Genomic DNA, 13337 nt, shown 5'->3' on the forward strand with positions numbered 1-13337 from the left:
GCCAAAGAACTCTAACACCCCAGTAAAACAACCCTATCACAAGTCAACAACGTCAATATTGGCTGATTCTGTGTAACCCTGGATTGTATACAATTAAAGCATTTTTAAAAAACTGCTTCCAACTATGGTATGATAAAGGGAAGCAAAAGATGGTTATGGTTAATGAAAACATAAAAGCTAATTGCAGGTCAATGATGGTATGCAAATTCCTGCCTTTTACGTGACAGTCAGTCATGCTACACACATAGGAAAACCTGTTTTTGTTCTATATGGCATACAAGTTTATAAGGTGATTTACAGCGCTTTATTGAAGTAGTGCCATATATTGTTTTTAACTTTTTGTTCCTTGGGGCCCTTGAATGATGCCAGATAATACCATGGAAGATTTAATATGCTTCTACATGACACTTATACTTAAAATATGAGTGATCATTGATCATTTCTAAAGAGTTATTGGATGTTATCATGTCATATGTACAGAGTACTGGAATATTTTCATGCAAATGGGGGCAGGAAGTTGAGAGCCACTGCTTGAGGGTGTTATCCTCTGGAAATAGTCTGTTTGTTAGCTCTTTTAACATAGTGTTTTTTTCTTTCCCCAGTAAACTAAACTACGCTGAAGAAGTAGAGAACGTAGCACCTCAACCTGCATCAAAGAACTGCTAAGGAACCAACCTTTTACTGTGTTTCAAGATAAGACACGTTACTTGCTGATTTACACCGCACATTTGCATTTAACATAATTCCTGAGGTGCATATTTATCAAATATGGATGTAATTTCCTGGCTGCATACTTAAAAAGTCTCACACACACTCATTTGTGCAACAATCTAGATTTCCACTGGCACTATTTTATTGAATCTCACAGGCAGACTTTTTCTTCTAAAGATCTGACCCCAGTTGGTCGTCTGCTGGTTGAAGCGAGTAAAAACACGCTTCCACAGCTTCAGGGCACAACAACCTGCAGTGCAGCTTGGCTATAACCTATACACCTACCTGTAGAACCTGGCCAACAGCTCTGGCATGTGAGTTTGCTTTGCGCTTTCGTCTAGTTTTACAAAGAGGGGTTTTAAGTGCAATTCAATTCACAATTTCCTCTTTTAGCTCTACAGTGAGATACACTCTCCGAAATGTAGCCCCTCTAACCCACACCAACTTCCTGCTCAAAGACACAAAAGTGTACACTATGGAAGCAGTCAAGAATTCAGATAAGTGCAGAATCAAACCCAATTTCAGATTGACCCCCTTTCCATCTGCTTAATCTGCTTTAATCGGACAATAATACTTTATTTATCCAGAGCGGGGGGTAGAGTTGTCCATTGGTGAGATGGAGAGGTTGCACTTTTAAGCATTGAGATCATGCAAACTGTAATCCTTGGAGAGAGAGGAAAGCTGAGAAAGGGAAAGAAAGTGAAAATAGGAAAAAAGGAAGTGATAAAGGGGCAAAGACTAAAGAGAGGAAAGGAGGAAAAGAGAGAGAGGGGGAACAAAAGAGGGAGAGTGTTATCGGGGCACCTGTACCTGAGGTAAAGAAACACCGTCAGAAATACTAGGATAATCCTCTTGGTTTTAATGGTTTTGAAATGCTATGAAAGATTAGGTAAACAGGGCATTTGATTAATGGGAAAAGAAGTCAATTGGCCATGGAGCGTGAAGCTGCACACAATGCTCCTTTCATACCCTCAGTGCTGCTGAGAGCAGAGATGGTCACAGGGATGTCTTGGCACGGACAAGATTTTGTACATACCTCCCCTGGAGAGAGTACAGTCTCACACTTTTTCAACATTTGGAAACTTGAGTGAGCACGAGGAAGTATTAATGTGTGACACACACACACACACACACAAAAGTTGAAGTAGATAAGGAAATGGACAGAGAGTGACTAGGGATGATACCATTCCGGTTTTGATGACAGGATTTCATGTGATGCTAAATGCTTCACTTAGTCATCCCTGAAACAGACTCTTGACAAAGTGGATCTCTGCAGCCTCCCCTCCTGATCCCTCTCCGCTTCCTCTCTGCCGGTAAAGGTCAGCTAGCCCAGGTGCTTGCCCTCCACTTGACTCCTTTCCAGCAGACTGTGGCTAAAGCAGAATCTGCAGTGACCCATTCTAACTCAATGTCATCTATGCATGATCAAATCCCCCCAAAACAGCTTAGCTGGGCCGAGCCGCGGCCTCGGGTCTAGGGCATTAGTCATATGGCAGTTAGAACGGTGAAGGAGGGGCGGAGCAGATTAGACTGAAAAGCTCATTCAAAAGTGTTTGTCATCTGAAAGGTCTTGAGGAGGAACGCGAAACAGTTGCTTGAACTCACTTTATCCAAATAAAGCTTTTTTTGTTTCCAGTAAACCTTCATCAGCTAAGGTTCAGCCCCATTTATATATGTATTATCATCTGACAAAAGTCAACTTTTTTGCCAGACAAGAAGGTCCATTACCAACATTTACCAACATTTGTGAAATGATCTATTCCTACAATACCCTTGCATGGAAACTATGGTCTGGTTAAGGTTAGAGGCAGATATGGTGCGTTAGATATTCTACATGTCCATCCACCACTCCAACCTCCACATGCTTACTTTCTACCCTGCTACTTAAAGGGCTATTTCCTACATTGGCACTGAGTGTTGGCATTGGATGCAACAAGGTGCACAACAGTCTAGTGTGAATGTGAGTCCTAATGACACTGGGCTGGAAAGGTCCATCTGTCTGTCATAAAAAAAATCAGTATCCATACAATTTTTTAAAAAGATGTTTCACTTAAAACAAAATATTAGAAACAGCAGACAAATTAGAATCACTGATAATCAATGGCATCTACAGGATGGGGGGGTGGGGTAATTAGTAATATTAACTGTAAAATAAGAAACCAAAGTACATCAGTATTGTGATTCCTTAACTTACATATAGACATAGTTTTCAACTAGCCTATATGCTTTAGCAGCATAATTGAACTCCTGAAATCCAGTTATGGCTTTTGGTCTTGGGGTACTACCCCAAAATGATTGGTGGCCCCATCTGGCCCCCATTTCTAGGGGGTCGACTGCCAATAATACCCCTAAGGCCTTGCAAGAGGGTGTGTTATGCTCTGACCGAGGGGCTAAGTGACTATTTTTATTAATGAATATTTAGCCTTTCCTCTTTTTCTTTCCTTCTGTCTGTATCCTGCTTCATCTATTGTCATCCTACTTTATAAAATATCCAAGTACACACATTCTCATTCTTAAAGGTCATCCTCACAGGTCGCAATGCCTGTTTAAGAATGTATTTGAGTTGAAAGCAAGTTAATTGCTGAACACAGCAAACAAGATGATTTGTTTGGGTTGTCGGGACTCTTGACCTCGACCCACGGCACATTCTTGGCTGACTGACTACACGGGATCAAAAGGTAAAGTTAACCACTAAAGGACCAGTGCTGTGTTAACCACTTATTTACCTTGACCACTGATTTTCCTGATTGTGTGCGTTTAAAAGAGAGGACGGCTCAATATTATGAGACATACAGCTTCTTCATTGCTCATATGTGGAAGGAAGCTTTATTTTTCTACACGTTGATATGCAAACAATTAAATAGCTATGACTCAACATGCTTCAGGATACCAGAGAATCCACAATGGCTGCTAATCCCCTGACCATAGCCAGAGGCAGCACAAGGCAGCATAAGCTCTCCTGTCCTCCCTGCTATCACCTCCCTATTTACTGCCATGCCATCCCTACGGCGCTTTCAGCCACTCTCCTCCTCTTTCTCCTTTCCTCTCTTTCCATCCACTAATCCTCTTTAAGGACATTACCTGCTAATATATCCAGTCAGAAGGTATAAAAGCCCAGCTATCTCTTTACTGCCATCGGCAGTACGCTAAATAGGCCATTAATGGAGGGAGGCAAATGGGGGATATCGTAGTTTTGACCCCAAATACCATTCAGATCCTGGTCTAGCTGAGTGGCTGTCTGAGGTGTAGCATGTGTCGGGTCACAAGGAGCTGAGGGAGAGGAAGGGGATGATGGTAAAAGAGCTGAAGTGTGGTTGGCCTTCAGTGTTTGAGACGTCTCAAGAGATCAAATGTTTTCCATGTCATTTGCGAAGGGGCTTGTTAAAACCACATATAGTGCCAGGTTTCAAACTTGGGAACATGCTTTTTAAAACCAGTCTACATTACATTTTTACTCACACTAACATCCTGGGTGTCAGAGCCAAATGGGGCAACTTCACACACTTGTGCCCCCACATGGCAAAGAGGGGTAACTGTTTGTTTAAACTAATACAAGCTGCATGTGGCAGTCAGGGTACATCTGTGACTTATTCATACAAAGATGTGTAACAAATCAAATATTGGTGACACCATCTCTCTCTAGACTGAAGTTTTTATGTTGATGTGAAAGGTTTACAATGCAGGAATTGTCTGTTCCTGTTTGTAAACACGCTCGCCAGAGAAACTGAAAGCCAACCCCTGATTCACTATCATTTTGATCTTTGTCTACTTGGCATGTTGCCTCACTATATTTGCTTTTGTTTTTAGTGATGTGCCCACAATTGTCATGGTTTTCTCTTGGATTTGTGCTGTTTGGCCCCAGGTGCCACCTTTTTAGTCCCAGTCTCACCTGCGTGCTGTGCCCATAACTTCCCCTGCATAGCAAAATAAGAAGCAAATATAGGCAGATATCAGATTCTCTGCAGATAAGTTTTATGTAGCCAGACCTATCTCCACAGCGCTGTACGTTTCAGCTCTAGAGAAAGGTCTGGGGGTCCACATTATCATTCTGCCATAGGGGCAAAAATTCTTTGGCTTGTTTACATTTCTTTAAACCAGTCACAACTGTCTTGGGCGGGGCTAAGCCCTGGATGCAGCGATGGTGCCCTTACAAAAAAGTTTTGAGGGGACTTGTTTTGGTGGAATCTTTGCATATGAGGAGGCGAGCACCGTCATTAAGATGGTCCAGTTCAGGAAAACGCCACAAGAACATTGTCACTGTGTGATTCACCTTCTACTGATGGAAAAAAAGACTAATATTATTCTAAAACGGCCATCCCAAAGGTCAAGCCTGACGATTTGCTGGCTGCATGTAGCTCCTCTTACATTATTATGACAATATCACAGAAGCTCATATAAAGAGGAACAGATACATCAGTGAAGTCAATGTCACTGACGTCGCTGCCAGGGTAAAAAGATGCTGCAAAGCAACTCTGACTGGCCATGTCAGAAAAAAGACCAACATCAGGCATGAAAGTCCTGTGAGATGAAGTATGTTGTAGATTTTCACACCTATTGCATGACCCAAGTCTTCGTCATTTTCTGCATGTTAGCTTGGAGACTGTTGTTATTTTCGGTAGTGAAGGTGATTTTGAAATGGTAACATGCAAAAAGCGGAAGGTGTGTTAAATGCCGGCCCAATTAACCAGCCAACAGTAGGCCTCTGGCCACAGCCTACATCTGGTGAGTCACATACTGCAGGTAAACAAAATGCCACACAGTTCTAGTGAGTCATACCTGTAAGTGAAGTGAAAAGGAATTACTTATGTATGAGTTTTATTCATTCATTCATTTTATATTATATATACAGTACACTTATATTTGAGCAAGTATATCAAATCTGCAGCATCAAAATTAGAGGGGAGGGGTGACCTTTTCTGTTACAGCATTACACTGCGATTCAGGCTGATAATATGCGCTTACTTCAGAGGGAGATTTTTTCCTTTATTTTGCCGTGTCATGTATGTAGATTCAAGATTACTTTATTTGTCCCTCGGGAAATTTGTCATGGACATAAAGGCTGCCACATAGTGCAAAAACAGGTGCAAAGTGCAGACATAAAGTGAAATCAATCAACACTGCCTCTGTTTTTACACCCTCCTTTTGTCCTGAGTTTAGAAGATTCACTGACAGACATGAAAGACTTTCTACACTTACTCAGGTACAAAATAGCAGTTGTATTTTGAATACAGGACATGGGAGGGATCTGTGATCATTTTAGCCTTTTAAAGTATAGTTTAGTAACTATAGTCCTGCTTGAAAAACAAGCACAGTAGGTGTTTCACTCTCTGCTCTGCTGTACAGATGAGAAGTTAAAAGCAGCTACAGTGTTCTTATTGAACAGTTTTGCAGACCATTTGATAAAAACAACAAAAAAAGAGTTTGTTCTCTGTTGCTGCTCACAGCCGGTTAACCTGCAGACCTCCCTGACCAACAGAGTTCAGTCGTTGACTTGGCCCCGAGGCAGGGCAGCTGTTCATTTGACTGCTAATGGAGTGCCACTGACATCACTTTAATGAGACAGCACTAATGAGTGCTGACAGCTCAGACAGCTCACCGCTGCATCAGCTCACCTCCACCAGGTTCAGCTGACGGAGGGTACAGAGAGCAGAGAGTGCCCCCCTCTGGTCAAAACAGGGAGTGACTAACACGGGAACCAGAGGTGCTCCTATGAATAGAGTCCCCCTGTCATTTCCTGTCGCTGTCACCTGTTTATATGAAGAGTTAAATTGAGTAAAACTCAATCAATCAAATCAATCAGTTTAATCACTATGACAACAGCTAATTAAACATATCAGTAACCTCAATAGATGAGCAGGTAAAATAAAATATGTTTTTGCTCATAAACAAACTGAAAATAAAATATTTTTATGATCTTATTTGTAATAATAATATGTTATGTCTTGGAATTACTATTTAAATGCAGTTATTTATTTCATATAATTTCCCTCCACTAGGGGGAAGCACTGCATCAAAGTTACACAACACTCCACACAGGTTGGAAATGAATGACAAGTGCATTTGTTGCAGTAAATGTCAAATAATCTAACAACATAAATGACCTATGTCTGTATTTCTCTCACAGAATCAGGAACACTGCTTGAGGAAATTTTGGAAAGATGTCAAAATCATTTAAAGCTATTTCTGCCCTGCCATCGCCGTGTGCTCAAACAGCTGTGTGTGAGTCTAATGAATTGTAGCAGCAGCAGTCCTGACTGTCAGGGAGGAGCAGGGGACAGACAGATCTGCACATCCATCCACCCACATCTCAGAAAGTGTGGGTGTTGTGATTGGTGCCACTGATTTGTGACAACAGTGGCTTTTTATCCCAGCGAGTAGACAGAGAGACAGGATGGATCCTACTTTCCTCAATCCCCACGAAGGGGCGCAGCGACTTCCTCCTCACACCACGCTGAGGCCTGAAACAGAGCTCTTTACTGAGCTGAGATGAGTCAGTGAACCAGCAACAATTAGCCATTCAATTTGGTTTCAGGCTTCCGTCACATCTCTTTGGTAAACCATATCATTTTTGATACCAACAAAATAACAAAAATATTTTGTTTTTATTTCACACCTAACCCTCCAGCTGAATTAAAGTGGTAACAGAGACTGAGTGAGAGGAGATGGGACTATGAGGAGCACTGTGGCAGAGCGAGAAAGTAGTATCCATAGTGTGGAAAATGAGTATTAAAACCCTTTTAAATATTCAGAATCAGTATGTATTGATGAATTGATATTTCTGACATCATTGCTCAGAGGTAAGGAAGGACACTGCCGAGGTATGATGTATTGAACAGCCTGCACTGAAACATTATTGAGGTTTCATTCCTTCTGACATACTATTTTCTTGTCCAAGTATCAGCTGTGCCTCTCTGGGTGGACATGTTGCATTAGGTCTCTGGAAAAAATGACTCCTCTTCCCCCACTTAGACCCATTACTTCTAGTGCTGCGTACACTTGAAACCATCATCCACCATTCTAAGTGGAGAGTGTAAACAATTCTATCTCTGAAATTGTACAACCGAGCCACAACACAGCTGCAACACAGACTATTCGCCTCTCACAAGCTTTAGCGGAGATAAGGGGGAAAATCCCTTATTTTTTGACAACTGAAAAAGGCATTGAGAGGTAATTCCTACAAATCAAGACTTCATTTTATGGTCCTATGATTTTGCTGATAACTTCGAGTGTGTCACCTCTTGCAGGGAGGGCAGCCAGCTCAGCCAGGGAAAGGAAAGGTTGTTATGCTAATTTAAGGCTCAGAAGCCTGTCAGTCCTGCACTTCAGGAGGCGTTTGATTTTATGTAATAGGTGTGAAATGAACAATGCTTCCCTAATGTTAAAATAGCTAAGGAGCAGTAAAGAGAAAAAAGATGAGATACTCAAATTAGGCTCGAACAAGCTGAATTATGCATTAGAATAAAACCTTTTTTTGCAGAAGCATCATGTCTTTTTCTTAGAGTAGCAAGACTGGCATAATAAGTATGAGTTCCTGCATTATTATATACTACAAAAAGAGGCCCCACAGAGAGCCCTTGATTTATTTTCTAAGCACTTAGACAGAATGATTTTTCATGTGCTTCTTTGGCTTTCACAGACCATGCGCTTACAACAAAACATCCCCTCAAGAGACTAAAATGCATACTTGCATGCTTATGATTTTGCTGTCGCTCCTCTGAGTCACAAAAGCAACGTATGAAAGTATGAATCATGACACAGGACAAGCAGCTTGGCCGTGCATGTGGATGTGGAGCTTACTCTACAGAAGTGAGACTGCTGTCCAAGCACTAGACAAACAAAGAATAATATGAAAAGACAGCCTCGGAAATTGTGCATGAGCCAGTTGGGGCTGCAGCCAGGCGTGTTTATTCAGCCACAGGCACGAGTCATCTATTGCTAGCACTGCTCTGCAACATGCACACCGTATGGTATTTGCTTTACTGTGCTCATGAGGACGTTTTGATAACTGACTTGTTCCTTTAATAAAATCAAGAGCTGACAGATATCAACCGTGAAGGAAACTCTTGTGACTTCTGTCCTTGTTGAAATTTATTCCCACTTAAACTGAAAGTTACAGATACACATAGTTTTGAAGCTACTAGCAGAAGCCAGATAATAATGTAATAAAATCAGTCAGTTTTAGGAACACGCATCACATTTAGAGACAAACCACACATGCTGAGTGACGGTCCTGACATGAACCATCATGATCTCTCATTAAGAGTCCCCGTTTCATTTATAGGGGAAAAAAAAAAAAAAAAACTACTGGGAGCTGCTTACTGTCATGCTTGTGTACAACGATGTCACACTCATTACCAGAGGAAGGACATCAAAGCAGATGGGTGAGTGTGATTAACTGAGCCTGGAATCGCTGCGAGAATTTATGTACAGCCAAGACACAACCAGCCATTTGAGGTTTAGCCAATAGGAAAACCTCAGCCTTCAGATCTACAGTAAGATGAAAGTGGGTCTGCGTCTAACGAGAGGAGCACGCTGAGTGTGTGTGGTAAATTCAGCTTTACAGGTGTAGACGAGGGATACTGACAGAGGAAGAAAAACAGAGATGAAGATACAAACTGTAAGACTTTGAATTTTCAGCTGTCACAAACAAATTGGAGTCTGACATCTAATAAACAGACCTAAAGCCACACTCTTATTCACAGCTAGTAAACAACCATGAGCTTTGTTTCAGTGCTAACATGCATTGAATACACTTCTTCTCTGACAATATTATGTACAGAAGGTGAAACTGCTTCTGCAAGTTGACAAAGTTGCAACTGTGCAAGTAGACACAGGTGATGTCCAGCTAAGCAGGCAAATAAATGTTACGGTCAGCTTAAATGAGCTAATTCATACAACTAAACAAAACAGACAAGGCTGATTGATGTGTTGTTTGCAGAACATGCAACTGCATGTGAGAACAGGCTCAAATTGTGGGGTCTCTAAAAGCCTCATTAAGCTTGCTGTCGCAGGCCCATGGTAAACTGTAACCTCTAAAATGTCACTGCTTCAGGAGCAAAGACCACCCTTTATGTTCAGTTTATTCAAACGGGTTAGAAAAGCTTCATAAGACAGAAAAAGAGCAGACGTTTCTTCCCTCTTCAACCACATTTCTAACACCACCAGGCTGTAAACTACCAAACCAGCACCAAACTGCAGAAAAGGGAGTAATTATAGATGATGAACATAATGGACGATTTAGCAGCTCGAGTGAGACAGTTTGTTTCAGGTGCTGATGGAGTCCAAAACAAAGCTTAAAGAGGGGGGTAAATATTGACATGACTCAAAATGAATGCTGCTCCGTGTCTGCTAGATGGGTAAATAGTAGAATTGGACCAGGATGTTTTGAATTGTTAAATATTTGATTTTAAATTTTGGGATTCAGATTTTTTTTCTTTCTTTTTGGTCACAGCACTTTATCAGGCGTAAGAAAAATTGCCACAAGAAAAGTTAATAGACAAGACCTCGTTGATCCAAACCCCTCGGGATGACAAACATGCATAAAACATGCCAAATGTTTCGGAAAATGTTTTTCATGAATAAATTATAGAAGCAAGGATACTGTAGAATAACAGAACCCTTAAAAATGAATGCCAAAAGACACACGTTGCAGCCCAATGCTGTCCATCTCAGCCAAGAACTCAGAAACATCTGGCCGAGTCCTTCCTGAGTCACGTTTTTTGCTAACATGTTCACCAAACAATAACAAATTTATCAGGTGAGATAATATGTCAGTCTTGTGTTTACAGCTTGTTGCCCCCAAATAGCCGGGGAAATCAGATTCAGTCAGAGACAGCATGTGAATACAGAAAACCTCCACAACAACTCAAAACGACCAAGTTAAAAATATGCTTAAAATTAATCAGCCCACACAGGAGTATTCAGATTCATAACTATGCTCATTAGTGTCAAAGTAAGCAATTGCTAGAAAACAACACAATAAATTAGCTCAACTGCCCCATGAACTTACACCACTTATTTATACCAGTGCAAATTATTGATACATAGAGATTTAGCAGCACAGCAAACTGAACAGCCATCAGCAAGACCTCGCCTGCATACCAAAGCCTTAAATGCCAATAATTCATGCACATCCCATCATAAACTGAATCTGAGCAGCAAGAGCAGCAAAGGTAAACCAGGAAGTAGTCAACAACAAGGCAGTCATATCAAGCCAGGCAAACACAAACAGCATTGAGCTGCACACTGTCAATATATGAAAACCCATCACAGCAGCAGAAACTGCACTATAAATGGTCTCTAGATAGGTCATGTAAGACAGAAATAAGAAATAATTTGCCTATTTGTGTAGAACAAAAATGTTTTTAAAAGCACTGACAATCATTGTTTGGGTTTTTTGAGACAAAAACACATTTGCGGGTGTCTGCAGAGACTCTTGGAGGATTATACGTGTGGTCGTGTCTAGCTGTAACCTTTCACCTCATTAACTTGACGTCTATGGGCAAATGAAGTTGAACTTTATTCTATTTAGAGGAGCACTGCAGAGACCTGATGCTGTGTAAAAAAAAAAATCCAATGTAGTCTCACCGTCTGTTCCCTCTCTATGTGGAAAGGGCAGAAGTGAAAAGCTCCTCTCTCTCTCCCTCTCTGGAATTAATTAGAAAATCTGCGCAGCCATTATTGGCAATTTGTCATTACTGATAATTCATAGGATGGCTAGACAGCTGCACATGTGACCACTGTTATAAGACATAGACTGGTTTCTCTTATCCTTGTAGCCAGACAGAAAAGAAATCTCTTTCAATTAAACACTATAGATCACATCCATGATTTTGGTCCCGAAACTAATCTGAGGCAAATCATTTTTTCGCAAATGAGTAATTTTAACTTTCAGCCTTACTGGGAGGTCTCGCTGAGCATGTTAATTGAAATTTTTTAAAGAGCTGGAACGTATGGTGGTCTGTGACAGTGGTAAATGAGTCTACTTTGTATTTAAAGAATAGGTGAAAGTAGAAACTGCTATATTACTAATGTAGCGTAACGGCCATATATACATAAGTCTTTACATAAAAATGCTCAGTCTGTGTGTTCTGTTTTGTTAAACACTGTAGATCTCACCACCCACTACCACAGCACATTACACTGTCTCGGATGACAGTCAATCTCTGATGTCTTCTCCCATCAGCAGGACGATCTGCAGACTCTCTGCCTCAGATATGACACCAGACCTAGATCAAATAATAGCTCCTTCTAATCTACTGGGCCACTGGATCAGTGCAGTTTACTGCGCTGAGAAGATTTCGACTGGGGCGAATCACAAAAAAATACACCATCCACTGCACGTCTGACAACGTGTGCTTGACAACTTTCTGGCACGAATTGCAAATCTCAGTATGCATCCTGTCTTCCATAAAAAAAAATGCTAGGTTTTTTATATTGGAAACAGTATTTTCTCAAGGTCTTCACTATCTGCACAGTTATCAATATCACTGCCTGACAGCAGATGTGGAAAAATTCAATTGGATAGCAACACTGGAGCCCTACATGCACACAGGGCCTGTAATGCAAAAGAGGGAATCGTGTTATCTTTACAGAGCAGAGTTACATGAAGTTTGCTTGAAGCATCATGCTTTAGATCAGTTATTCAGCTATCAGCAAGGTTATTGTGAAGGGTACATGTGCAGGGAACTGCATAGAGCCACCTACTGTATGATGTGTTTGTATCAGTGGTGGGATGTGACTATGTATAGTTACACAAGCACTATACTTGGGTATAGTAATATTATATAGGAGTAGTGTTTGATTGTTCTGAGGTAGGCCTGCTGTAATTGAGAATTTCCTTTTATGCTCCTAAACAGAAGAAAATGTACTTTTTAATTCACTACATTTACTTGACATCTATAGTTAAAAAATATGCTCAGACATGGATGCACACATAGCTAATACTCACAAAGCTAAAAATATAATACAATCTGTGGGGAGGAGTCTTTTGGGGTGGAAAAATGGAGGAGTAACGTTAACAGTTACTTTGGACAGAGGCAAACCCCAACAGTTACGCACAGGTGATAATGAGACTGACCACTTACCTGCTCTCAAGGAGCCGTTGAACTGGTCACTCCCCGTTTGTATGCGCTGTCGGTTTGGGTAGCTGCTAATTTAGCTATGTTTGCCCAACTTCACCACGTTGTCCTGCTGCCTTCATGTTGAGTAATCATCTCGGGGAGATGTTTGAGAGCCTGAAAGTCTGTCCTTGACCGGGTACCAGCTCCAAATACAACACACACACCTGTTTGCATCTTCTCTGACAAGCTAGCAGTTAACGTTAGCTACTTTTTACCTGGAGAACCACTCCGCGATAAATACGATTATTTTTACACAAGGTTTGGTTTAGGCAATAATAATAATAATATCCTAAGGCTGGTGCGGGCACTGTGTTTCTCAGGTTTTCTACAAAAGGCTTTCATATTTATTTAATATTATTGTTTAACATTTGTACAGTTGAAGATAATCCGCATATTCATGCTAATGTCCGCCAAATACGTGCAAATGACGTCAACAGTAGTATATATAAAAAATAGCCAATCAGATTGCAGAAAGGCAACAGGGCTTTGAGCATGCGCAGTGGT

The 13337-nt window shown here is 41.0% G+C and overlaps 1 protein-coding gene across 1 annotated transcript in view; it reads right to left on the minus strand.

The window, feature by feature from the left end:
• The window catches only part of ikzf5 (IKAROS family zinc finger 5), a 153069-nt gene extending 139956 nt beyond the window's left edge, over positions 1-13113 (minus strand). The window contains exon 1 of the mRNA XM_049599756.1: positions 12798-13113. The gene's annotated coding sequence lies outside the window, so the exon portion shown is untranslated. The remainder of the gene's footprint in view (positions 1-12797) is intronic.
• Positions 13114-13337: the final 224 nt, after the last annotated feature.

Source organism: Epinephelus fuscoguttatus, linkage group LG16, assembly GCF_011397635.1.
Source record: "Epinephelus fuscoguttatus linkage group LG16, E.fuscoguttatus.final_Chr_v1".
NCBI classification, from domain to species: domain Eukaryota; kingdom Metazoa; phylum Chordata; class Actinopteri; order Perciformes; family Serranidae; genus Epinephelus; species Epinephelus fuscoguttatus.